This window comes from Motacilla alba, chromosome 1A (assembly GCF_015832195.1).
Source record: "Motacilla alba alba isolate MOTALB_02 chromosome 1A, Motacilla_alba_V1.0_pri, whole genome shotgun sequence".
NCBI lineage: Eukaryota > Metazoa > Chordata > Aves > Passeriformes > Motacillidae > Motacilla > Motacilla alba.
In genome coordinates this window covers 5,385,456-5,413,221 of record NC_052031.1, presented here as the reverse complement: position 1 = coordinate 5,413,221, position 27,766 = coordinate 5,385,456, and the positions used below count along the sequence as shown (strand labels likewise).

General features: G+C 38.1%; 1 long non-coding RNA gene across 1 annotated transcript in view; it reads left to right on the top strand.

Moving 5' to 3' along the window:
• The first annotated feature begins 2,567 nt into the window (after window positions 1–2,567).
• The window catches only part of LOC119708715, a 45,116-nt gene continuing 19,917 nt past the window's right edge, over window positions 2,568–27,766 (top strand). The window contains exons 1-2 of the long non-coding RNA XR_005259156.1: window positions 2,568–2,829; window positions 16,759–16,858. This is a non-coding gene — a long non-coding RNA (uncharacterized LOC119708715). The remainder of the gene's footprint in view (window positions 2,830–16,758; window positions 16,859–27,766) is intronic.

Here is a 27,766-nt window from a genome sequence, read left to right as displayed (position 1 = left end):
AAATCAACAGTCTGCTTTTAATATTTAGGTTTGCACTACCAAAAAAATCCAACAAAACCAAAACCAAAACAACCTTATGAACAATAATGTGTCCTAAAATAAACTTTCAAAGCCTGCTAAGATGCTCAGAATGATTTATTCTTCAGCCACTTAATTGATGTAGCCAAAGCCACAGCAGTGAGCTGATGCAAGATTTGGAAGAGTTTATTTCCATATGAATTTGCAAACAGCCCTAACATTGACATCGAAGGTCTGATTATTAAAGCTTTGCAAGATGTGGAAGGATCCTTGTAGGAGACTTCCACCATCTCTGTGGTGAGGACCTGGGATGGATATGGAGATGCTCCCACAGTGAGTAACTTGCAGAAATGGCAAGTCCCTTCTTGAGGTGAATATCAGGATAGGAATGGTTGCAGCTTGTCTCTGATGGAAATGCTCTTTGGAGCATCTTTTATGTATTTAAATAATATTCTTAATATATAAGATAACAGTACCCCCACAGTGTCACATGGGGAAAAATAAAAGCTTTTTTTTTCCTAACAGAATGAACATTTTATGAAAGTGTATTAAAATTGACTTTCAATGGGCTGAACAAGGTACAAATCACAGAGAACATCAGGATGTAATTACACACTTATAGAGAAGTCTACCATGAAAAGAAGAGGTTCTCTTGTAGTTTTTCCCCCCTGAAAAATGAAAATGACAAGCTCAAATTATGAAGTCTACTGTGCACAATCAAGTGTGAGGAAGTATCAGCTTACGAATCATTAACAGCCCCAGTTTCATGAACAGAGCATTATCAGCTCTGTGAGTCTGAACAAAGCAATTGTCAGCTGCCACCCTCTCTCAACTAGACAATTAAAAATTTCATGTAGTGCAAAGTGAAAAAGTGAGATTAAACTCAGCAATGCTCTTCCCCAGCAGATGCAGAAAGGTCTGTCAGCCTGTCCAAGTGCAGCTCCTTCCATGGGACATGCAGAAAGAGCAGCATTAACATTCAGGGGATGGGCTGAGCAGAGACCTGAGCATGGCCATGAGGACACCTGGGTGCTCTCCACGGGCTTGGGGAAGGTTATTCTGGGCAAACCCTGCCCTGCTGGTGAGGTGAGGGTGAAAGGAGTGGAGCAGAGGCAACATCTGCCTTGAACTCACGCCAGCTTGGAGGACATGGAAGTGTTTTGAGGCAGATGGGACTCATTTCACTGCGGGTTAAAAAAAAAGTAAGCAGCTTGTCAGGAAAATATTCATTGGTATCCTTGTTACCTGTACAGCTCAGCAGAGAAGAGGAGCCCTCCAGCTGGTGAGCCACACTCTTCCATGTGCAGCCTGTTTGTGTAAAGGCATTTGCAGCTGCACTCCTATTGTATTTCCTTGTATGGATTGCATTTCAGCTTTCCTGCTAGGGAAGAAAAGTCTCTCTGTGCTGCTTAATCCCCTAAAATATCAAAGCACAGCACCAAACAGGATCTAGGCCTTACCTTACTGCGTTCAAGTTTATCCATCTGTGAAATTAGTATAATAGCATTGTTCTGCCTCACAGGGATATTGTGCGTCTGCTTGTTTCTAAAATGATGCTCCAGGCATGTTTTGAAATGCTTTCAGTTTCCAAAGTGCTTCATTGGCCTTGGACAATAAGTAGAATGTGCTAACTTTGATTGTCAAAGACAATGGATTCCTGCACTGGGCTGTGAGTCAAGGGCTGAGAGGCACCTGGGAAAGCTGCTTTTGGCAGCTGCAGGGGAGCACTGACATGGAATCAAAGAATGGTCTGGATTGAAAGAGACCTTAGGGATCATCCAGTTCCACACCTGCCATGGGCAGGGACACCTTCCACTATCCCAGGTTGCTCCAAGTCCCATCCAACCTGTCCTGGAATGCTTCCAGGGATGGGGCAGCCACAGCTGCTTTGGACAAATGAATGCAGCGCTTCATCACCCTCACCACAAAAATTTCTTGCTGATATCTACTTTAACCCTGTCCTGTGGCATTTTAAAGCCATTGTGGCCCCACTGCTGCTCACATCTCTCATTTTGTGCAGCAACACAGGCCTCTGCAGCAGAACTCATGGGGTTTGTAGACCTTCCCTTCTCTTGTGCAAGAACACTTCTAAGACCCTTAGGAAACAGGATCATTAAGCTGAATGCTGAATGGAGAATTACAAGTATTAGTGTGTATTTAACACACCCTCCAGCCACCACTGCAGGAGGGTGTGTTAAAAAACAACCAGCCTCTGAAAGACCTCAAGATCAACAAAAAGAACGTTTTTTTTCAACTGAAAAAATAGGTTGGAACCCACCTGTCACACAGTGAGTTGATTCTGTGAGTCACCCTCATTTCCTGATAAGTATTTTATGTTACTAACATTCAATTACACTGGAAGTTATTTAGGGCAGAATAGATGTTTATGCCTGTGAAAGTTTAGTGCAGCAAGATGTTTGTTCTGAAGCTACTGGAAGATGAATAATGGTGCTAATAACAATAACATATTTAAATCAGAAAGTGCATTTGTTCATTTGTATTCTTAGATCTCTGATCATCGCTTCTCAAGAGCTTCTTGCTTCGTATTTTTACTTAATGGATGGAACTGTATTCCTCAGAAAAGCTGCTCTGAAGGCTGTTTACTTAATAAGTGAGTTGCCTGACTGAGTCAGAGCTGAGAGAGAAAAGGAGAGAGAAAACACCAGCCAGCTGAAAAGCCAGGAGAAAGCAGCAGAGAAAGATGGTTTTGTAACCCATATCTCCCTTCAGGCTGTTCATGCAATATTGTTTATTTCACATCTGCAAAACTGGGCCTCCCTTTTTTGGAATGACATTTCTCCTGATTTCAAGGTATTTATAGCATGCAGACATTCTGTTTGATTCCCTCTGTATTCCTTATTGACGCAATTATGCTGATCCCCTTGGTATTCAATGTAAGAACAACCTGTGGGTTTCTCTTTGAACATTGGGGAGCTCAGTATCAATAACCTCAACTTTTGATAAGCAATGAGTCTCTCCCCTTCTTGACAGGTCCAGGGTAAAAATAATCAGATTTTCAAAATTATAGAACTAATTCTATTTGTTTTCCATCTTGCTTTGTTTTGCATTTTTTTTTTTTTTTTGTGGATGGCAAGAAGCAGAAGCTAATCTTTTACTAAATAAAAATTGATTCTTGCATAACAGCACTCCTGGAGCTAGGCGTGTTGGAATAAAAAGAAAAGCAAATGTTGAGCCTCATGAACAACAGTAGCATCATATCATTAAATTCATGTCAGCTGAGAGTTTGAAGTAATATTTCAAAGGAACTGAAAGTTTCTAAGAGATCAAGTCCTATTAATGAAAACAATTACATATTTATGTATCATTTGTCTCTAGGAGAAAATTAGAGACACAAGCAATTTCCTAGCAGATATGAGCTGTGAGCTTTTTAAAGATTTTTGGCTAAGAGTACTACACTGCTGTAGCCATGTAACTACCTCTAAAACCCAGACCTAGTGTCATTTCAAAATGGAAGTTTAATGTTTTTTATGGTTTATCCTTCAAACCTTGGATTCTCAGCTTGATAATAAATTTATATGTAATTCTGGTCTGTTCCAAAGACTGCAAGGGAACCCTCATCCTAAAGAGTCAGTCCCACCAATTAGTACCCACTGAGTACACAGCATTTAATTGGTTAAAACAATGTTTGGAGTGACTTGCATCTGTTTTCCAAGCCTGTTTTCCCCTATATACTTTTTGGGTTTTTTTTGGTACCAAGCTAAACAAAGAAACAATAGAATTTTAAATTGTGCTGTCAGCTTGAAAGTCAGTTCCTTAATTTGGGGTGTCTTATTAAATTAGAGGTTAAGATATAAATACAATTCACAGCAAATACTCCATATAGCACATATCTAACACTGTGTACAGGTTAAATGAAAAACAGTAAAAGAAAAACATGGTATGAGTAGTCAGAGCAATTTAAACTATTCAAATGACTAATAATTGTCCTTTTGTTGCGGGGCCATGTGAATTTTCAGTTCTTCACTTCAGGCTCATTGACATTTTATCTGTTTTGTGTGAATTTTTCCATATTCTGTTTTATCCTCAAAAATCTGAGAACAACTGTCTTAGACTGTAGATTAATCATTTAATATATTGCTTTTATTTTACCTGGATTAGTGGAAAAGCCATATTTGCTGAACTGAAGTGTATTAATCAGATCTCAGAGAACATTTTTTTTTCTGCCTGTAGGATCTGCATATTTAAATTTCATTTGCTCTCTGAGAAACCTGTCAAAGTCTTTTATTATATCTTTAACATCCTTTCACTCAAATTAAATATATTCCATTATATCTTCAGTGAAGTAGAAATACTCTGAGACTTGCACAAGTTTTAATTGAACATTTTTAACAGTATATCTAATACCAAAAAATGGTTTAAGTGAAAGATTTTTTTTCTCTTTTTAGTAGTAAAAATAGCTACTGGAATGAAAAATTCTTGATTGTCCAATAGGTTTAATTTAAAAGTTTTCTTCTCACGATGCATGAGTCCAAGACCTCTGAAAATAATTTCAAACTTATATCTCAAATTCCTAAACATTTGGACAGAGCGGCAGATGATGAAAATTAAAACTCTGATGTTTAAATGTTTTATTTAAATTAGGTCCTAAATATGCTACTACTGCATTTAAAAATGAGCATCTGGAGAATGCACCAGGCTTTTTTTTATTGCTCACATGTTTCAGTTTTTACAATCTGATACATGTCTCTCACAGCTGATCATAAGTATTAGGAATCACCAAAAAAAGGATTTTTTAAAAAGCTGAAAAAACTCTGCCCTTCTCTGTCTCATATCTCCTGTGAAATTCTTTAATTAAAATATTTACCAGCAAAGCTACCAAAATCAATATGAAATTATAAATATTTCATACACTCCACACAGGCTTTGAAAAATGTTATTTTCCTTAATATTCTGGGAATATTCATTAGTTTTGAGATAAATATTAATTTCACAAGGCATTCTTACTGTAAGAAAGAGAAAATTATCCAGATAACTGACATATTTCCTATGTAAAGAAAACAACCATCTCAAGATATGCATTTGTTTCAGCACTATATTTGTCATTTGGTGCCCAGTGACAGGACCAGAGGCAACAGGTACAAAACCAAAACACAGGATGCTCCCTCTGGATGATAAGGAAATGCTTTTTAACTGAGAGAGTCACCAAGCACTGGCAGAGTTTGCCCTGAGAGGTCTTGGAATCTTCTTCCCTGGAGATATTCAAAAGTCATCTGGACACAGTCCTGGGCCACAGGTTCCAGGTGGCCCTGCTTGAGCAGGGGGATTGGACCACTTGTCCTCCCAAGGTCCCCTCCAAATGGAGCCACGCTGTGATTCCTTTGGTATGGGATTACATAAAAAAAAAAAGTCATATTTTGTGCCTCCATTCGAACAGTGCAAAAGCAAAATGATCAGAAGTGTCCGTTGATCCTGGATGCAACCATAGAGGAGAAAATTGAAGAAACATAGAAGGGTTCGAGTTGGAAAGCACTTTAAAAATTATCTAGTTCCAAGACAATTGCCATGGGCAGGGATGCCACCCACTGTCCCAGGTTCTCCAAGCCCCATCCAGCCTGGCCTTAAGCACTTCCAGGGATGGGGCAGCCACAGCTTGTATGGGAAGCATTTGTCAGTCTCACCACCCTCACATTAAAGATTTCTTACTAATTTCACACTGATATCCAATCTAAACACAGTCTTTCCATTCAAAGACAACGCTTCTTGTGTTTTGGAAGCTTTCTCTGTATCTTCAGTGTTAAAGAGGATAAATGAAAATTGCATTAAATGAAAGTTCTATTCCCAAGAGTTTTCTTCACCCTGCTGAGGAATACACAGATATTTTGTGGCAGATCCAACTCAGACATAGAAAAACCTGTATCAGAATTCCCCATACGCCTAGATTGCACTTTATTATGGTAATTTTGTAATGCTACTGCTTCAACTTCGCTTTGTCCTTTAATGGAACTCAACATTTTACACTGCGTCATTTTATCTATGACCTCTGCCTTCATACCTTCTTACATCCCTGCAAGCAACTTCCATGTGTTAATTCTTGTAGTGAAATGAGACAGTCCTGCCCCAAAAACACAGGGATGTTGTGGGCTGGAAGGCACAGTGATGTCTCCTGAGCTGCCAAAATGACAAGATTTTAGGGACCTCTCTGTGCTGCATTGAGAGGTGTGTCCAAGAGAGAGCATATTGACAGCATCAATATGGCATCCATCTACCTGAGGCAGAGAGGATAAAAAAAGCCAGGACAGTTGTAATGTAAATCTTCAGCCTAGCTGGCCTCTAGACCTTTGTCTACTAACTGTCTGGCAGGAAGGAATTCATGTGGATTCCATATTTCATGAGTGGGATTCATCTCACTTAACTTTAGGCGTGGAAGTGTGAGTTATCAAAGCCTGTTAGTCACTCAGAAATAACAGGCTGGGTTTTTCTTAAAATAAAGAAATAAAAGGCAATTCCAGAAGACAATTCAAACTAGTGCTTGGGATAGCTGGAATGAATCACACACTGGAAATTCCCATTTCTCTCCATTCACAAGAGGAGGCAGCTGAATGACTGCTCCAGAAGTCTCCATGTGATCTGGGCACCCCTGACTCCCTTCAAAGACAATGGAGCAAAATAGTCTCCTTTTAAATGCAATTCATCCAGCCAAATGCATGCAGATGATTCACAGCCTACACGAGGAGGCTTTTCCTCAATGACTGCTCAGGAGCCTGGGGAGACTCAAAGATCTCTGTGCTGCAAAGTTTCATTTGCTTAATGAATCCCACCAGGACTCCTGTCATGAATTGGGCCCAGAGTTATTGCTTTCTTTCCTTCCTTTTCCAATCACATAGGAAGATTGTGGTTCAGATAAATACGATATCCAGAGTTCCTGGATCCTAAAGGAGCATCTCAACACATTCTGGGTTGTCTTCACTTTGCTTCACTCTTCCTCAAGTCCTGCTGCTGCCATCTGACAGGATTCATTCCTCCCCACTCTGTGACCTTAGGAATAACACACTTTCAGCAGCCATACCCCTTTCCTCTCTAATCCTGTCATTCTGCACGTCCTGACTCCCCTTTCAGCTCCATTGTTCTACCACTCTATATCTCGCTGGCTTAGATTCACTCAGATTTTCTGGCCTATTCCGCTTTGCCCCTGTTGCTGGCTTAAGCAAATTCTTCTTGGTGCTTCTCTCCTATTTCCTTCTCTCCTCTTGCACCACTTGCCATTAAGTCACTGCCTATATCTCAGAGCTCATAATCTAGAAATACTGTGTAGACACAGGAGGTTGAGATTACCCTTGCTTTTATATGCCATGCACCATCCAAATCCGAATTGTCTTTATCTGGGACCACAGAACACCAAAATTTTGGCTTCAGTTAGGACAGGATAGTAGAACTACTAGAATAAGTCCCAAAATGTATGCTAAGAATAAAATTATATAAATTAATAAACCTAAATATAAATAAATAAAACTAAATATGCTGAAAATTGGCTTATTTCTTCCAGAAACAAATTATTGTAGTTATTTTTGCCTCAGACATACAATATATATGTCTGGAAATATTTGAACTACAACTGTCAGATCTCTTTCCTCTGTTATGCACAGAAGAATAATTTGCAGTTCTACATTTTCACTCATAGGTGGCGATAGAAAATTGATATATTATTTACCATGCTTTTGCTTAAAGATGTTCCACAGAGACTAGAGAAAGCATAATGAACTTTGCCAGACATTTAAAGTGATGATTTTTTCTTGTTTTGTGCACTAGGACATTTGTAGAAGGTCATTTTAAATATTCTCTGCACATCAAATATACCATATGTACCTCTCCAGACAAATATGTAGGAAGAAGTAGGAAGAAGTCAGCCTTTGTCTACTTAGCTAGCTCTTTCTTTTTCTTTCTTTCTTTCTTTCTTTCTTTCTTTCTTTCTTTCTTTCTTTCTTTCTTTCTTTCTTTCTTTCTTTCTTTCTTTCTTTCTTTCTTTCTTTCTTTCTTTCTTTCTTTCTTTCTTTCTTTCTTTCTTTCTCTTTCCCTTCCTTCCTTCCTTCCTTCCTTCCTTCCTTCCTTCCTTCCTTCCTTCCTTCCTTCCTTCCTTCCTTCCTTCCTTCCTTCCTTCCTTCCTTCCTTCCTTCCTTCCTTCCTTCCTTCCTTTTTATTTCCTTTTTTGTTCCATTTTGCTTTCACTCCTTCATTTTATTTACTTTTCTTTTTATACAATTTTCCCTATTTGTCTCTCTTTTCTGAATACTCACCCGCCAGCTTTCCCACTTCCTTCCCTTCCTCCTTCTCTCTCTCTCTCTCACCATGTATTTCTCCTTACTTTTTTCCTCCCAACTTCATTCCCTCCCTCTTTTCCCTTTTAGGAAAAGAATCAGCAGTTATTTTAACTGTTTTGTCCCTCTTGAATTCCAAATGAAATGGATCCAAGGGAGCACTCTAGATCTATGTCCTCTGTGTGTGCTCACAGATGCTGGTACCTTTCGCTTTCCCTCATGGATCCAAAAATGTAAATGGTAGTTCCCAGTGACAATACCAATATGTTCACTTTCCTATTCACAGCTGTCAGAATGATGCAATAAAAAAACACCCTGAACTTTATGGTAAATGCCTCAGGGTAAATGTAGCTCACATATGCCATTACAGCATCTCTTTGTTTTGTTCCTTGGAATATAAATGCCTTCATCTTGAAATACCTTCAGATTATCTTCAGCTCAGAAAAGAAAAGGTAAAAAATATCCTTTAAAACAAAATACCTTCAATCTGCGTGCTCTACCTGACAGGTGATCATACTGGAAAATATTCACAGTGCTAAATTAGCATATTTCATCCAGGCTGGAAATCACACCATAAACTTCCTTATGGTCAGAACCCTATTTGGTGACTGAACTTGCCCTCTGGAATAGCCATGTGGCCCACTAGGAAAAATCTGCCTATCACAGCAATGAAATTAAAATGACTTTTTTGGATATATATGTATAGAATACATATAGAATAATTTTAGAATACTAGCTAGAATATTAGATGGACACAGATCTCTTGGCACTTAACTAAGGCATAAAAGTTAGGGCAATAGTTGTATAAATCTCTTTTTTACAGATGATGGATAGAGATTTTAAGAGAGCAAGTCAGACCTGAGCTGGGCTAACTCAAGTTTCCAGCTGATCCAGCAATTACATATGTCCAAATAAAGCAAAAATGCATCAAGATTTACATTTCACAAGCATAAACTTGTAATAGGCAAAGCATCTTTCAGCCATTCCCACTGTTCCACTTCCTACATTAATTTTAAGAATCAATCTTCCTGTTGCTAAACCAGAAGAAATCTGACAGACAAGTTACTTTGGAATCGCGTTTCCCACTGTGAACAACACTGGAAGTTTTATAATGAGGAGGCCCTAATAGACTCAATCAAAGCCTTGAAGAAAATTTTCTTCCTGTCTTGGCACTGAGGGCTGAGTTGATCTTATAAACTTTGTCCTCAAATGTACACTAAAACCGTTCTGTGGAAGGTTTTGTTTTGGTTTTGTTTCTTTCTTCCCGTAAAAAATATTGCGTGATTCAATTTTCAGAGCATGAACGAGATGATAAGAAAATATTCCTAGGTTGGACTTTTGCTCTCCTGTGTCTCCTGGAAACAATCCCAGGCTCCAGTAAGGGAGTTCTCTCAGCCCTTGGTGGCTACCTCTTGCCCACTCCAGCTGTTCTTTGCTCCTCAACCAGTTCTCAGACCAATTTTACGGCAGCTTAGTAATTTTGTGACTGTTTTGATATGATCTGCAATCACTTTTTTTTGCAAGAGCTCATGGGAAGTCTATTTATGTGAATCTTGGTGTGGAGTATCAACTCCAAGACAAAACAAAACTCTGCTGGAGAAGCAGACAATACACAAATACCTACCTACAAAAAAATGTGCATAAACTCTGCTCTCACTGGAGCTCATCAACACAGTCCAGCTGCTTCTTGTTTACAGTGAGGGCAACGTTTTCCCTTACTGGAATAAATATGTCCAGTCTTTTGTAACAAACATGAGAGCTCCCAAGAGCTCTTTCAACAAATATTGAGAAAGTTATGGCACGATGAGAAGTAAAGCTAGAATGAAGAAATGAGTCTGAGGTGGGGTTCAGCTCCACTCTTAAGTCCAAGGCTGATACTTTGATTTCTGGTTTAAAAGCATCTCTAGGAAAAGCTGTGCTGTTCTGGAGATTGAGCTGAGACCATAATTAGCAATATTTTTTGCTCAGCTATCATATTCATCTTTCAAACTTATGAATGTACAGATAATGAAAGTCTTAAGTGAACTCATTATTCACTTATTAATATTAATGTATTACTTCAGCAAACAACTCTTATCAGTGTTTTGTCAAAATAAGGAATGGTGAATATTAATATAATATAAATGATCTATAATTTTGGCCATGCTACTTTCCAGCTATGAGTAGAAGGAAAAAAATGTCTGAAAAGGGGAGGACAAAGATAGAATGAGTTCAGTATAGAAATTATGAAATTTTAAGCACCGTTTTCTAATTCCTCCCCCACTTCCAATCCTTTGTTCTTTTTCTTTTGTGTTTCCTCAATTCTCTGGTTTAGAACTAGGAAAAATCTGGGTAAAAAAAGTTCACTTTTCTCAGAACTTTTACAATTTTTTCCTAAATTCTCAGGAAAAGCAACATTTTTTAGTAACAAGTAAAAATAAACTGTCCTCAAAAAATTTAAATTCTTGACTAAAAAATATCCCTTGGGAGAGAAATTTTGGCTTTCTTTCACACTCATGGGCTTCAGATCACTGGAATATCAGAGTAAAATGAATGTGTAACAGAGATGAAGGTCTAAAAATTTAAATTTTCATTCATATATTGCTTAGTATTGAGGAAGTCTTTTGAGGACTTTTCAACTTTTTATTTAGTTCTAAAGAAACCACTTATTTTTGTTAAAATTACACATTTTCTTCAGAATCTCCTTCGCTGCAGTATTTTTCATTTTTAAGATATGGTGTTAAAGGAACAGCATAAATGTCACCTTTCAAGGTCTGCAGAAATTTCAATGGAGCTGAAAGAATCCTATTTGTAAGCTTCTTCCAGTTTGGATTTTTTGGTGACACTATCATCTCTCAGAGATCTTCAGTCCTTGTTCTGAGATAAAGGAGATGAGGCCATTCCTCTGCAGCTGTAATCACAAAGGTCCAGATCACAATACTGCCATACCTCAAGATTCCATCCTCAGTGCCATAACATTTTTCTGTTTTATTTGGGTTTTGTTTGTTTGTGGGGTTTTTTTGGTGTTTGTTTTTTTTTTTTTGTTTTTGTTTTTTTTTTTTAATAATCTTCTGGTTCTCAGTTTTATTTCCAGAAAACTAAGTTTCTTGATCCTTTGGAATAAAATTTCCTCTTGGAAAATATGAGTTTTTGGAGTCTCAACATGTTAAAAATGAGCTAAAATGTCCCACACAAGTTATGTTTAAGATATTTTTAATCTTTAGGCAATCTTTCAGTGATCCTGAGCTTCTGACCTTCCTTTAGATGTGAACAGGTGCTCAAGGAAGTTATGTTATTAATATCAATATGTCCAACATTTTTCTTCAATAAAAACCCTTTAATAGAATTTTGATAATGTGAATAACCTTCTGTTAAGATAAGAGGAAAAAAATTAAAAAACTAGCCCAAAGATCTGTTTATCTCATGTTCAATTAGAAAATGTCTTTTCAAGGAAGGATTTTCTTACCTCAGCTATAAAATAGGCCCAGATTTACCACTAGGAAAGTTCCCTTTGGGGATTTTCTTTGCTTCATTTTCACCCTGCAAATTGCTTTCAGATTTTTTGCTTGGCTTTGAAAAGATGAATGTCCAAAAATCTATATGCTTTAGGATGCAGACTGTCAGAGAAATTAAAAAAAGAAAATGAAAAAGAAAAAGAAAAAGGAAAAGAAAAAGAAAAAGAAAAAGAAAAAGAAAAAGAAAAAGAAAAAGAAAAAGAAAAAGAAAAAGAAAAAGAGGAAAAATGTTGATCAGTGAAAATAACTCAGGGAAATGTTTGAATTTTAGGTTAGATTCCTGGCTGATAATTAAATGACAATACATTTAAATGATTCTTGAGTTTCTAAAGAATCAGCTCTTAATTAGATGTCAATGCCTTGATGTTTTTTGTGAATTTGAACCCACAGCAGCTTATTCTGCTTTTTAAAATCCCTGCCAGCATTCACTGTTTATTGGAATCTGATGGAAGCCAATGGAAAAGCCATAAGAGGGTTTTTAAGCTAAGCACGGGTACCTTTACCCTGCTCAAAGGGTGCTGGGCTTTCAAGGATCTTGATTGTGTCCCACTCACACACTGTAAAGTGACCATTAGTCACCTAAAAAGAAATCTCAAGCTGTGCCTGCTCCTGAAGACAGAGATGCCCTGCTTTTGCTGTAGGAATTGGTCAATGATTGAATTTATCATGAAGTAGCAGAGGAAGGGCTCCTGTAATAAAAGGCTGAAATTAAGCAACAATCTCGAGGTCTGCATCTCATCTTGTTTTTCCCTTGGTAACACATTTATTGAAACACAAAACTCTGCAGGGTGGAGAGTGCACTTTTGCAAATGTCCTGGCCTTTCCAAATTGAGTAAAAGTGTGCAAATTCTAGAAGTGATTAAGCACCTGCAATAACCACTAGAACCAAAGGAACCTGTGGGTGTTCAGCATTTGTTTTAAAACTTCAGTTCCATTTAAGTTTCAGTCGTGTAAGAGCTATTTGAGGCACCAAGAAGGAGACTTTTAAATGCACCTATACTATATGTAGGAACAGAACACCACCACAGAAGCTGGTGTGATCTGTGTTTCTAAATCTCTGGCTAGATTACACTAAAACTTAAAAAAAAAATCTGTTAAAACCAATCCTCCAAAACACCTGTAAGCTTTACTTACAGTTAATCAAAGAAAGGTGGTGATTAGATGCAGAAAATCCAGAGAATGAGGGGGCTGCTAAAAAGATTATGGCAAAAACACAGAAAAATAGATTTCATGTCTCCAGCAAGAAGTCAGTGCACCACTTTGCTAAAGGGGCAGAGAGACAAAGGGAGCTGAAAGTGTGACCAGCATGAGGAAAAGAGAACCTGGAGGCCTTCATAAAATGTGTCACAATTAGAGATCAGCAAATGTAAATGATAACTTTATTTCTGGGTTGCAGCAGAGATTTCACCTGATCACGTTCAGTGCAGCTCCCAGTCCTGTTTATGTCTAATTAAAAGACACTAATTTAAATACATTGTAGTTGATTTATACCAGATAGGGTCAATCACAGCTGCTGAAACCATTTTTTTGCAATTTAGCCTACAGCAAAATGTTAGAATTCATGCTCCCAGCATTCTTGCAGTCGGGGATATCTTGGGTTGCTGTTATGTCAACATGATGAAAGTGTTACAGATTTGTATTTAATACTATAAAGTAGCTCTAAAAAGACAATGATTTAACAGGAGGGGATACATTCATATTAGTAGTACAGTGACAAAATGGTTAAGAAACAAGACATGCAACATAAGGAGCAAACAATATATTTTTATAAAGAACACAAGAATTTTTAAAATGTTCCAAGCTCTGGAACCTCGTCAAGCTGAATTAGAGTCAATAAACCTTTATTTCCTAACAAAGGGAAATGTAAGAAAGCAGAAATTGTGACAATAGTTTTAAAAAAAAGGTTTTTAGCTGGAGGTAGAAAAGCCGAAAAGTAGTGGAAAAGCTGCTCTGAGGAATGGAGTTGGGTGTGAAATGGTGTCAAAGACACACTGGAAAGACACCACTAGAAACCAATGCATGGTGATCCCAGGAGACTATAGCTGTGACCCAGATTGTTAAAATGAGAAGGGAATTAGGCACAGATATTCTGCTGAAATTCAATTTTATCTGAGTTTACCTTCTTTTCATTAGGGGTCTGCTAGTTATTGCTTTTTCTGTTTACCTCTTTTCAGAAAAACCCACAATGTTTGAGTTGATTTGAACTGAGATACTTTTTTTCCCCGTGTTAAAAGTCAAATAAAGGTTTGCCTCATCTAGAAACACAGCTTTTTCCTTTTAAAATAAAGTTGTGAGTCAGAAATGTGAGAGTATTTGAGTCTTGTTTTTCACTTGCAAGCACAGGATATTAGATGTTAAAATTCACTTTTCTTCTTCTCTGCTCTGAATCATCCTGTCCATCCAGTTAGGGGAAGGTCCATCCGTGCAGCTGAGTGTGCTGAAATCACCTCTTCTCAAGAGCTTGTTGCTTTCCTCCACTTGCATGAATGGCATTTTCAATTGGCTACAGAAAAAGAGACTTCCATCACACTACTGATTGGATTGTCCAAGAGGAAGTCAAATCTATGTCACACATCTCATACTAATTCATGCTTAACTGTTTTGTGCACAGAAAATCAATATCAGTATTTAAATATCAGCCCCCTCTGGTCAAAATAAGTGGTCATTCCAAGAAATCTTTTTAATCAGAGGAGGATTTCAGAGTGCCTGATTCTCTGGGTCAATGTCTTCCATCCAGATGAGGTGAGACTGCACCATCCACTGTGCAGTGTTCTAAGGTAACTAATTTTGGGATTTACAAAGAGCAGAGAGTTCAGAAGTAAAAATGAAAAGGAGAGTCTTAGCCACCTCAGAAGAAAGTAGGAGATCATCTAAGTTGTGGGGAACTTGACTTCAAGGCCAGTATAGGTTTGTGGATCCATAACTTGCGGATCATAAGCTTTGCCAGAAAAGGTTTAAGCTGCACGTTAGGAAGAATTTCTTCCCAGAAAGGATGGTTAAGCATTGGAATGGGCTGCCCAGGGAGGTGGTGGAGTCACCATCCCTGGAGCTGTTCGAGGAAACAGAGAGTGCCTGGATGTGGCACTCTGGGTAACAAAGCGATGATCAATCATAGGTTGGACTCCATTTTCTCAGAGGTCTCTTCCAACCTAATTGATTCTGTGTGAAAAAACCACTTCTTATTGCCAATCTGACCCTAAGGCACACCAGATGGAGTATTCTGAGCAATCTCACATATTGAGATGATGAAACATGGAAGTTTTCCTGCAGGTGTCTAAGCTCCTGGTATAGTTAAAGAACATATATTGAAAATTCAATGGATTCTAGTACTTCATTATTTTGCTCAAATGAATGTGTCAATTGCCATTTGAGGTTCCTTTATGGACCCCTCTTGGGTTTCCCCTGCATAGGGTTTATGTCTCCTAAAAGGATCTTGTGTTTATGTCTCCTACAAGGATCGTGTCATGTTTGTCCAAGCTATGTACAGGTTACAAATCCTCTAGGATGTCTCCATGACTGGAAACAGTGATATTTGTGGTGTTCAGATTATCAGCTCACCCTGAATCAGTTATCTAGGACAGCATCCAGTTGCCTAAATACAGTCTTGTATAATTTTAGATACCCAGAAGTATCTTGCTTGGCCTCTAGCTTCTGCTTCACAGTGATGTCACCTCCCATAAATCCTATTTTATATTTTCCAGTCCAGTAGGAATGCCTTAGGCATAATGCCCCAGATATTTAAGTTTCAGAAAGCCTAAAGTTGAATTCTACTCTTCAAGAGCAGTTTTCTGCATAAAATGATTGTCAGCTGTACCTATCAGGAGATTAATTACTCAGTCACATATGGATACTTAAATATATGTTATTTAATCTTGAATGGGATCCTGCTCTAGGAATCATTATGGATCATTAAAATTCTATATGTTAACCTCAAGCATGCTGGCTACCAGAAAAAAAGTCACCTTCATTCCCATTTCCAGCAAAGCTCTTGTTAGAGACATCTTGTTCTCACTGAAGAATGTAGAAATTGAAGTATAATGACTAAAACAGGTTTATATAGACCATATAGTTAATTTTTTAGCAACAGAACTGGGTATATATTGCAGACCAAGAGAAACTTGTAGATGAAGTGTCACTGAAGCTCATTCCTGGTGATGGGAAACCAATCTTTGGTAGCAAACTGTTTATAAGACCTGCATCTTTGCCACTTATCTTAGTGCAAAGCTTCTTGCTAATAACATATAAAGTAAAACATACTTGAAGGAGAAAATGTGCACTTGCTGTGGAATGTCAAATAGTTGGATTTTGCTCATCACCCAATTTTAATGGGAAACTCCTTTGCCTTTTTCAATTTCCATTATATTGAAATTGTTAGAAATGTTCAATTAAAGGAGTGGACTTGATTTCTCCTGAGCCAGTACTGCTGACATCCAATGCATCTAAAACATCCAGTGCATCATTCTCAGGTAGATGTTTTCCCTCTCCTTTCAATATACTCAGCAAAAAGTGAAGAAAATATTTTTGAATCCATTGTTGGTTCTATACAGCCATTCATCAGTGTCAAATGTTCCATTACAATTCAAGCTGATGGAGAAAACCGCCAAAGTCCACTCTAAAATTGTAAATCAAAGCCATCATTTTGAGGTCAGGTCAGCACTGGAAGCATTGACCAGCTCAGGTATCTGTGTCCCCCTCCTCCTTAGAGAACTAAGGGCAAACAACTGTACTCCTCATTCAGAAATTTTAAACTTGAGACAATATCACATGAAAGATCAGGTCCAACAACTTCACATTGATTTTTTTGACTTAAAGACTATTGTTATAGTCAATCTAAAATTAGATCCTAGTCACTCAAGGAACAGGACATCTTTCTTTAAAATAACCTTTTTTAAACCAGATATTTGACATTTAGTAGCAGGAGCAAAACTGGAAAAATGAAACATTTCTCTGCATATGCTTTCTTTTCTCTATAGGAGATAAGAAGACAAAAGCACCCTGATCCTAAACAAAAGAAAATCGGAAGTAAACTTGGATGGAATAGAATGTATTCTATTTGGACTTGGATTGAAATAGGTAAGAGAGTTTGAATATGAAGGAAATATGTGGTCTTGGAACAAATTAAGAAAGAGGACATTATTGGAAGAAAGATGTAAGTATCTTTCAAAGGGAGCTTTGTAATATTTGGAAGAATAAAAGAATCATTCAATACTTAACTAAAATGGATTGAGATTCCAGTCCTTTTGGGGCTTGTCTATCTCTAGCCTTAGTTACTGTGAAATTCCTTGACAACAGTAATAAAGCATTTACACTGCGAGTCTTGACTTTTGCCCACCTGAAAGATTCTTCTTCTATTGACTTAGAAAGCTTTGGGGGCAAAAATTGTGTGAAGCAATGAGGCCATTCAATATTAGACAAAAGGATAAAGCATACAATACTGGAGACATATTTTCTTTTTCCCTATGAAATGTTTCATGTGAAAACTGCTTCTTTCAACACGGCAGACCTTGTGGGAAATGACCTGTACACTGGATAAGTTGACAGGCACAGTAGGGGATTTCATTACACCTCAGAATTTGACTGGCACAACCAGCTCTCTCTGGCTCTCAATAACCCCTGGCAAGTGCTTGGAATTGAATCTGTAAATGTTAATCAATATTTCAGGCCTATTAAATAAAAGAAGGTATTGTGGAAATCAAAGTGCTAACGGCTAGCATGATGCCCTACACTGACTTCCAGGCCATCAAAAACCTTGTAGGGAGCAAAAGAGCAAATATTTTAATAAAACAATTACCTCTACAATTTCAAACCTGCAGAAGAATTTCACATCTCCAACCCTATTGCACTAACTTGATTTTCATTTCAAACAGGTCAGTGAACAGGAGCAACTCAATACAGATATTTAATGAGCCTTTAAGGTGCTATCCTAAATCTCGGGAAAGTAAAAGCCCACCATGTGTTTAAAACATCTGCAAGCACATCCATTTCTTCTCAAAGATGAAATGGGGCAGAACTGTACCCAAAGCCTAAGGGAGTTTCACCATGGATTTCAGTGGATGGAGGCCCTGAGTGAAATTCATGGGTGGGACTGATTTAACACAGCTGCAGACAGCCACACCATAGGCAGCTGGAGATGTGCTGGTCACCTGAGGCTCACTTGGGAGAGAAATGAGAACTTCTGGCGTGCAATTTATTTCATGCTAAAGCCAATGTCTAAAATAGGTCAAATGAATCGTGCCTTAAAGCCCTCTGGTCTCTGAAGTGATTATGGAGAGAGCCACAGGTAGCCAAAGCAACTGAGCAGTAGTATCCAAAGTCAGAGGAGATGAATCACCACATTCCTGTGTATCTTGTGGTACATGGACAAAACCAGACTGCAAAAGGCAAGTGAAATCGTGCCACCCTCAGGCAAGGGTGTAAAAGGGTATCCAGGAAAAAAAAAAAAAGGTCAATAATTTCAGGATTTTAAAGTACTTCCCAGTGGTGAACTTTGAAATGGGTCAATAGGAGTATATGAATGTGTCAGAAAGACCCACTGAGAGAAAAATTAACTGTAATTTCTTCTTTCCTCTACAAAATGAAACAAAAAATCAGGCACAAAGTGGTAACTTGCTGCAGAATGAAGTAGCAAGTCTTGGTTTCTTCAAAGTCCTGATAGATGTGGTAGCTGGACACTGATACGGACAAGACTAAATAATGCTTGTCAACTCTGTAATCATATCCTGCTTCTCAGATGAGAAGCAGCCTCTAATTTCTTTCCTTTGCCTTCAAGAATTTCAGGAGAACCAGGTACTATGACCAATCAGCAAGGCCAGATATAACTAATTGCAAGTTTGCCAGTTGTTACTGAACAAAGTGTTTCCTGCAAAAGTGAACTCCCACTTCTTGGCAAGGCAATCACCATGCAGTGTTAAGAAAACAAGTAGAGAAATTTTCAAATTCTTTAACATTTAGCTTGAAATTTAAAAAAAATGCCACTGGCAAATTTAAGATGATGATGTATCCATCTCATTCTGACCAGTGAAGATAAGAGAATTTTAACATTCCTTTACTACTGTTGTATTGAAGGGGGAAAAAAATTTAAAAAGCTAAAAAAAAAAGAAAAAAAAGAAAAGGAAATAAGACTGCTACTCATTTACTAAGATGCCCTGAGAAAAGTAAAAGTAAAGAAACTGGTGATGGATGAACAGTTGGTGTAATTGATGGATACCTGTGCTATTCTGTGTCTGTAAAGAATCCCTGTGTAAACTGGGTAAGGATTTTATTGGTTCATTACATAGAGCTAAAATCCTCATAGACAGGACCTACTTTTCAAAAACCAAGTTTTTAAGTTGAATTTGATGGTAGGTTGTGTTCTCTTCCTGGGAGTGGTTATTTTGAGTTTTGAATGAGTTTTTGGATGTTTTTGGAAGGTGAAGAAGAAATAGTAGAACTTCCTCAAAAGAGTCACAAAAACTCTGCAGCTGTGGAAAACTTAGTTCCTTGCAAGAATGGGCAGAACTCTGCAGGGTGGCTGCTGTTCCCAGGAGACCTTCTAAGCTCCTGCCCGTGAGCCTGCAGACATCCAAAGGCACAGAAGGAGGCAGAGGACCATTCCTCCCTGTCAGAGCCTCAGCCTCTGACACTCCTGGTGAAACTAGCCCTAATTTTTTTTTTCATTTCATTTTCATGTTTTCTCTCTTGTTCAATGAAGCACCTGTTATTTAGAGCTCTCATCAGTCTGCTCGCAATCTAATGAGACTGCAGAAAGTTTGCCTGCAAACTCCCCCTCCTTCTGTCAACTTGATTGTCTGGGGATGCCTTGTGAAGCTATTCATGCTCTGTCACCACCTCCTGCTTCCTCACCTTCTTTCCCCTCTCCGTAGCTGAGGCATGTGCTTGCCTGTCATCTCTCCTCATGTCATTCCTGCTGGGTTGTGTAAGATACAAAAGCTACAAAAGTACATTTAATTTACTAGTGTTGTAACATGGGCCTTCCTTCACAGTGTTTCAACTATCCCCACTGTAATTTGAGGATCTGTCAAATTTTCACAATGACAGAGCAAGTTCTCCCAGCGGTGCTCCGGTTTTCCTTTCTCTTCAGGTCTGGCTGAAAAATAGGAAGTCTGGAAAAGGTAGCTTTAAACCCCAATAAACAAGGGAGGGTTTTGAGGCTGTGCAATCAGGATAGATCACACAGCTCAGAGAATTCAGAGAATATTCCTTCAAGAGGACTGAGCCACTGATGGTGCCATATGTGAAACTGCTTCATGGGGATCAACATAAAATGTTCTCTCAGGAAAGCTGTTGCTGAAAGTGCCATGAGAATGGTTACTGAAAAGTTTACTGTATGAAAGGTGACTGATGCATTGACAGGCATGCAGCAAGTTGTAGAATCACAGGATGATTTGGGTTGGAAAGAACCCTAAAAATCACCTTGTTCCACCCCCCTCCCATTGGCTGTGAAACCTTCCACTAGACAGGTTGCTCAGAGGTCTCTCCAAGCTGGACTTGAACATTTCCAGGAGTGGGGCATCCACAATGTCTCAGGGCAACATGTTCAGTGTCATGGATTTGGGGATCAGCCTTAGAGACTGGAGATGGTGTCTATGAACTACTCCTGTGAGGGGAGTCCAGCACTGACATGCTGGCTGTGGGGAAGATCTTACTTACTGACCTCTCTCAAACCCACAAGCCCACAAAAGCTCTCATTGGTGCATTGTTCCTCATGGAATTTGGAAAGATCTGCCATGTGAATGTAAGATCCATTATAAATGAGAGGAGGCAGTAAAGTTTTCATGGATCTGAGATGAACATTTTAGAGAAAACAGTAAATGACTGGTAGTGTTGTCATCAAAGCATTAAGGCTCGAAGAACCCACTATTAAAACCATAATAATGATAATTAACTCATGTTATTAAGCCATCAAATGCTGTTGCAGCCCAAAAAAAGCCATTCTTTCAGCATGCTGCATGCAGCAGCAATATTCCTCTGTAAACCATTCCTAGCTCTGATCCCTCAGCTCTTCCTGCCTGACTAGAATCCTGTTCCTGCTTTCTTCCACCTATCTCTTCTTGCACCTAGGCCTTCTTGCTTGTCCCAAGCTTACCTTCAACCTGGTGCCTGACCTAAATTAAGACACTGGCATCCAAATCTGTCTTTCTTCTCTCTCCTCTTGCTGTTAACTGCAAAACTGAGAATGTGTAAAGTTAGTATTTTTATTTCTCTTAAACTCTGGGTTCACAAATTTCTAATTTGAGTTACTCAGGGAGGTCTGACATGGTCTGAGTACTCCTACAGGAGCAGAATTGTCTGGCCAAGTGAGGTTGAAGTACCTAACCTAAGGTTCATGGACTGGGGAGAGAACTGGATGGAGAAGTGCTCTTTACAGAATGTAGGTTTTACTCTTGGATAATTTGTCTTCAAGCACACGGGAAGATAAGCATAGTTGTAAAATGGGTGAAGTGGTAAATAGTGCAGAAATGATGCCAAATTCCATGGGATACACTTGGCCTGGCAGTCTCCATCCCTCCTGAGTTTCATTTGTGCACAAGGAGAACATCCTCCTCTCTTCATGACTCAGAACTGTTGAAAGAAGAACTTTGTGATACAGATACCACACTCGTTGTTGCCAGGGATGCCTGTGGGACACAAATTGTAAGATTAAAATGTGCATGCAGCATTTAACTGGAGGTTTGTTTATACAAGCATTTGGTTTTAAATTTTGATTCCTTCATACCAACATGGAATAAGACCTCCAAGGTGACAGCAACAGCCAAGTGACACTGAGATGAGTTTAGGTGAAGATCAGGTTTGTGTGAAGGGTGGGGTTATGGCTGAAAAAAATCTGGGTTTTTTTGGGGTTTTTTGGGGGTTTTTTGGGGGTTTTTTTGTAGCTGTAGAATTTTTACACAATGCAATGTTTATGGAGAAGGTCTGATGCTGTGTCCGTTCCTGATTTCTCCATAACTCTGTCATGTTTGATTTTGGGATGGATCTTGGTACAAAGTCAATGTTAACCTGTCCAAAAGTGACTGCATAAAAGGCTTCTTCTATATTTAGAATTTATAAAACTTTCTGCTTTTTCAGGATGGTCTATAAAAATGAAGGCTGGAAGGAAGAGGGGGCAAATCAGGCAGCTCTGTCCATGTTTCAGCAAGGAACATGGAGAGATGGTAGAAGGAACTCTCTGAACCGGTTTCCCATGAAAGATTCCAAAAATATTTCCAAAGATTTAGTGGTTGTATCTGTCCTCTATTTGACTCTACATTGACATATATGACTCTAAAGGATAGCTCTTTTTGTATTTACATGTCTAGTATCATTTGGGTTTTTTTGATCAATTATTCTTGGCTTTTCCTCACAGATCTCACACAGACCCCATCAAAAACAAACAAAAAATCTGCCTACATTTTTTAGCAGTTTGAATCCTACCATTTTCAGATCAACTAAATCACATTTTGGTGACCAAAATTTCAGCAGGAAATGAATCAAAAAAATCTAATTGATACTCGGAGTACCTCCTTTTTCAAGACTCTGAAAAAATTGCTCCAAGGTCTGTTCTTGGCTACCTCCAGGCCTTTCTCTGTTATTTGGCTTGATCAAAAAGACTTTATAAAAGTGGTAATTTGGGACAGGTTCCCATCCTATTGATACCCACTGAGAGGCAACGAGATTTAAAGTGTCAAGTAAATAATTGTAAGATATTTCCTTGTTTGTAATTTAATACAAATATAAAGGAGGGTATATAGCCACGAAATACAATTCTATTGCTACAAAAGATCCATGATCCATGATCCAAGAAATATGATACTCAGAATAATTGTATGTAATCCACTTTAAAATGTTGAATATTGGGACATGAACTAGGACTTTATGGATTTAGAGCAGGTCATTAAGGAGTTATTTCATCATTAAAGCCATAAGCTTCCTTTCCTTAGAAAAAACAGATTTTAAAATTATTTTTTGCTTCAGAAGGCTGCTGAGTGAAACTCATATAATGACATCAACTGTCAAACTTATCATGTATCAATTATATTAACACCTTCTTTTGAAGTTTCAAGCATGTAAAATGCAATTTACTATAAAAGATTTCAACACCTACTGAAAAGAATTCAAGAGTAGAGAAATGCTGCATGTCAGCATGAGCTTTGGAGAATTCAGGCAGTTTCTCTGCTCCAGCTTAGGAAACTTGTATGCAGGGGAAATTGGAAGTATCCTTCAAGATCAAGAACAGAAAAGTGAGGAAAAATATCTCTCTTTATTCAGGAGGTTTGGAAATGTTCAAATGTTCTAACACAGATGATGATCTGAGAGATCAGCAAAGCAGGTCATTTAGCATAAAACCAGCCTCAACTAAAATTTAGTAAAAACTCCTTGTTTATATGTGGTTCTAATGCAATTCCACTGTATGAATGATGGCCCTTCTCTTCCTTTTTCTCCCCCTAAACACACACACAAAAAAATTCTGCTGAAATTAATGTAAATCTGTCTTGCAAAACTTGCACATACTGAGGGAAATAGAATTTAGGGTTTTCTCCTGGTTTTTGAAAGTAAACCTTTTTGAATAGTTTTCTTCTCTGGAGCTAATATGTGAGGTCTTGTAAACACAAAAACTTCTCCATTTCAACTATGATATTTCTATATCATTGAACATCATACTTGAAATGGTTACACTCTCAGGATGTCTGGTTGCCCCATCCTTGGCAATGTTCAAGACCAGGCTGGATGAGTCTTGGAGTAACCTGATCTGGTGGAAGGTGTCCCTGCCCATGGAAGGGGTTTGGAGCTAGGTGGTTTTTAAGGTCCCAATGATGTTATGTTATTAGGTTTGTATTTATGTTTAAGTTATTAAAGCTTATTCATATATCTGGAAAAAGCTGTGCCAGTGTTTTAGTTTCATACCAATATATCTGATATCAAACACAGTCATAGCAATGTTGTCATAAACATGGCAAATTTTCTGATTTCCATGTTTTAATAGTTAGGGCCTTCCTTATCTGAAATCAGCTTCTGAGCACAAATCAATAGTCATAATAGATCCTACTTGGATAGTTCAAATGATACTTATCAAGATTTCTTTTCTTTACCTCCATTGTATTTCAAAGCCTTAAATTATCCCACATGAATATGCTTCTCCATCTGCAGCTGCCAGTCATTTTCTCTTAGGCAAGAATTTTGTGTTCTTCCATTTCTAGATAGTTGACAGAGAAGTCTGGTTTTCAGGGAGCTGGAAATGTTTAGTATTATAAGGTCTCCTTTCAGATTAATTCCAAGTGGGACATCTAAAAACTCACAAAGGTATTCAAATCCCAGAGCAATTTTGGAAATCTTAGCAATGTGCTTTCAACAACAAATGGCACGAATCTTGTTTTAGAGAGCCTTCTTCCAATTGCTTCTACCTGGAAGTCATGATTTTAAAGTGAAAGCTCTTTGAAAGCTATTCTTCTCCTCCCCAGGTACAAATGAGCTATTTATTTATGACTGAAGAAGTGTTTTCCTGTTCAGCTATCTATTTTTTTTTTTTTTTATAGCTAAGTTATAAATAACTATTGTAACAAAGCCTTAGGCTTCTGAGCTCCAGATAAGGCTGAATGCACTTCATGAGAAGCAGAACATCTTTGGACAAAATGCCTAGAATGAGAACAACAAAGACAAGAGGATTATGTAATGTGAACACAAACAAGCCTCTCCCCCCCCTTCAAACTGCTGTCCATTGAATTCTGCACCACGCACAAAGCACAGCGTGCATTCAAACGAAGCTCTAATGTGTCATTGTCACTACCTTGTGCTGCATTATTTACTGCGGAAGATTTCTGTGGGGAGAATTTCACAGCTGAGCAAGATCTTGCTCCATTGTGAGTAAATGTAAAGTAATTTTTGTTTCCAAAGAGCAAGGAGAATAAAATCAAGAGACAAACATTTTCCCTGTCTAATTATGCTCATGTTTTCCCCACGTGCACCCTTTTCCACAGTTCTTCAAATTCAGGAGATCAAGATTAAGACTGCTGAACTGATAAAGGTAAAGTTTGCCTCTATGTAAAGCCATGATTTTATACTTCTAAAAAAGCATTCAGTTCTTTATAAATAATAGATACACTTGAGCTCTCAACATAATCCTGTGGTCTGGGGACTTGAAGTAATTCATACTGAAAAACAAATCAACCCCCTCCCCCTTAAAAATCTGTCTTTTATTGTAAATGTGTTCCCATAGATTGGAAGACTTTCTCTAAATAACAAATTCTAACCATGTTTCTGTATATTTGCCTCTAAATTTATCAAATAAGTGTGTATCTAGGCCTTCAGTAAATGATAGATCATCTCAGAAGTTGCATGAGTACCATGGCTAGTAGGAAGAAGCATGAAACCATTTTTGTTACTTTGAAACCAGCGGAAAAGGATAAATTATTTTGTCTTTGTTTTCACTGAGCCTTGACACAAAAGAGTTTTAGATAATTGATGAACTAACCAGTTGCAAGAGCTTTTGCCACCCTCAGATGACCATATAAATTAGGGAATGCAATAGATACAGTTATGATTTTGAATAGATGACAAACAGAAAAGACAGGAATTAATGTAATTTCTCATAGAGACTTTCTCTGTTATGATCCTTCCTGGCTTTGTTGCCTCTCCTAATCTGCATTGCAGTGGTATTTTCATTGGAAAACAACCTTTTCTCTACAATGCTGTGCCTGATTTTTGGCATTCAGAAAAAATCTCAATAGAAAATGCATAGTGAATTTAGAGGCATGCAGTACTGGGAAGGAGATATGATGATTTTGAATTACAGGCAGAAAAATTCCTCTTTAAGATCATTACAGAGGGCTTAATCCTTTCCTGTAGACGTATGCCTATTTAGTCTGTATGGAAAAGTAGTAATTTACTAAGGTTAAGACTTTGGAGAATGTGAGTATAATGGATACCTTTAACAACACTTGTAAGGGACCTGGTGAACCCTCAAAGTGCCTGCAATGCGTGGCTGACTCATTCAGAGCTCAGGAAGATGCTCAGGACAGGAGCCATTTAGCAGCATGGTCAGAGCTGAGAGAAGTATATTACAAACTCCAGCTACAGTAGGATGTTCTGGGACATGATCCAGGCACAATTGCAAATTCTAGGAGGGAAAGTAAGATCTGTCAGGTATGTATCTTTAGCTCAAAAGTTTAATAACTTGATCATTACCTTTCTATGCTTTGGGGCTGCCTTTGCACTGGCTGCTGGGCCCAGTGTTGGTGCACTTTTGCTGAACCTGAGCTGGCTAAATGACAAAAATCTCTTTAACCTAAAATCACAAGAGCAATAACCTGTACTGGTATGATAATATTATGATAAATGCACTTTTGAAAAGGTTGTAGTCTCAGGTGATTTAATCTCTGGCTTTTCTTTTCCCCATCTAGGCTGGTTTGTAGGGCATCCACGATTGTGTTTTCCAGGCTTTTTCACCAGGGAAATAAAAGACAGAATTCTGACAGCACATACTCAAAGCACGGTGCAGACATTAATTAACAAGCGAGAGAAAGTGGTGAAAAGTTTCAGTGCTTCTGTCTTGCCTTGAAAACCTGAGCAGAATGGCCCAAGCTTCTATGGAGTAGCCAACTATAAATGCCAACCGGGAACAGCATGACAGTGCTCAGACTCCAAGTCTGCAGTCAAACTGTCAGTGGCATCTAATTAGCAGAGTTCTAGATCAAGAATAAAATGTGTTTGACTCTTTATAAATATGATGTGTAAAAATGTTACATAATGACATGCTGCTGCTCTACATCCCCCTTAATGTTTTGACAAGGGGCGTCAAGTAGTGAAAAAACTGCAAAGTGCCAAAGTATTTCAGCTACTGCATGTTAGTGGCTGAATTCTCCATTTCAATTTCTTATGTGCCAGGGTCCAGAAATGGGCCAGGCTCTGGGGATAGGTGAAGGTTGTTCAGTTTAATGAGCTGTTAGATTTTTTATTTTTTTAACAGAAATTGGAATATGTATAACATGTTAGAGAGTAGACTTCAACTGACAGAGGCACTCAAAATGTATCTGCGGGGGACCCAAGCCCAGAGCTACTTCTGCAGAATGCCTTCTTTATTCCTAGGCACGTTGTTTAAAACCAAAATTCCTACTGTTGGCTCTTAAATGTGTGTTTCATGCTTTCTGGATGCTTGGCATAGGATCTTCAGGTCCTCTGCTTTGAGAAAACCAAAGACCTCACAAGCAAAATTGATTATCAGAATCATTCCTTCAAGAAAACAATAAAGTTAAGGAAACAGATGCACTTTATAAGTGGCCTTTTTCCTTATTCCTGGGAGAAATTAAGTTTTACATAGCTCACTGATGAATGGGAGTTTCAATCTACCCCAATCTACAGTGAATTTCTGCCACTGTAGGAGTTAGAATCATAGTTCTGTTCTGCTCCTTTAGTAGCTGAAACAAAGAGGCGCTCAGTTAAAATCTGTGCTGTTCTTCAAAGATCTTTCTTCTTTTAGCTAACAATAGATCAAATCTGAAGTTAATAAACTGTTGTCTTAGGTACCAAAGTTATGCAACTAAAATGAGTGAGGTAAAACCAGGTGAACCATTGCCTCACCTTCTCCTCTAAATTTTGTAATCTCTTTGTCTAACAGAAATGTTATGCACAAAAACTCAATAGTCATTGTGAAACCCGTGGATGATACAAAGAAGAAGCACTGTGGAAATGCTGGGAAGAAATCAATCACTGTCTTCAGAGCAAAGTCTGAATATTGTACAGTGAATTAAGCTTGAGAAAATTGAATGAAATAAAAAACCCACAGTATTGTCTTTCTGTTCTTCAGTAACTGACTTTCTAGTGTGCTCTCTAAACAAACCTGGGACCTTGTAGAAAAAAACAATCATGTAGTTAAAATACAAGAAACAGGAGGGGCAAGTAGGTGTTTTGTGGCTTTCTTCCTAAGGTTTAAAGAATTGTGGTTTTAAATGTGAATTTAGTTGAAATAATTTTTTTTACAGTCATTCAGTACATGCAATATAAAAAGGTATT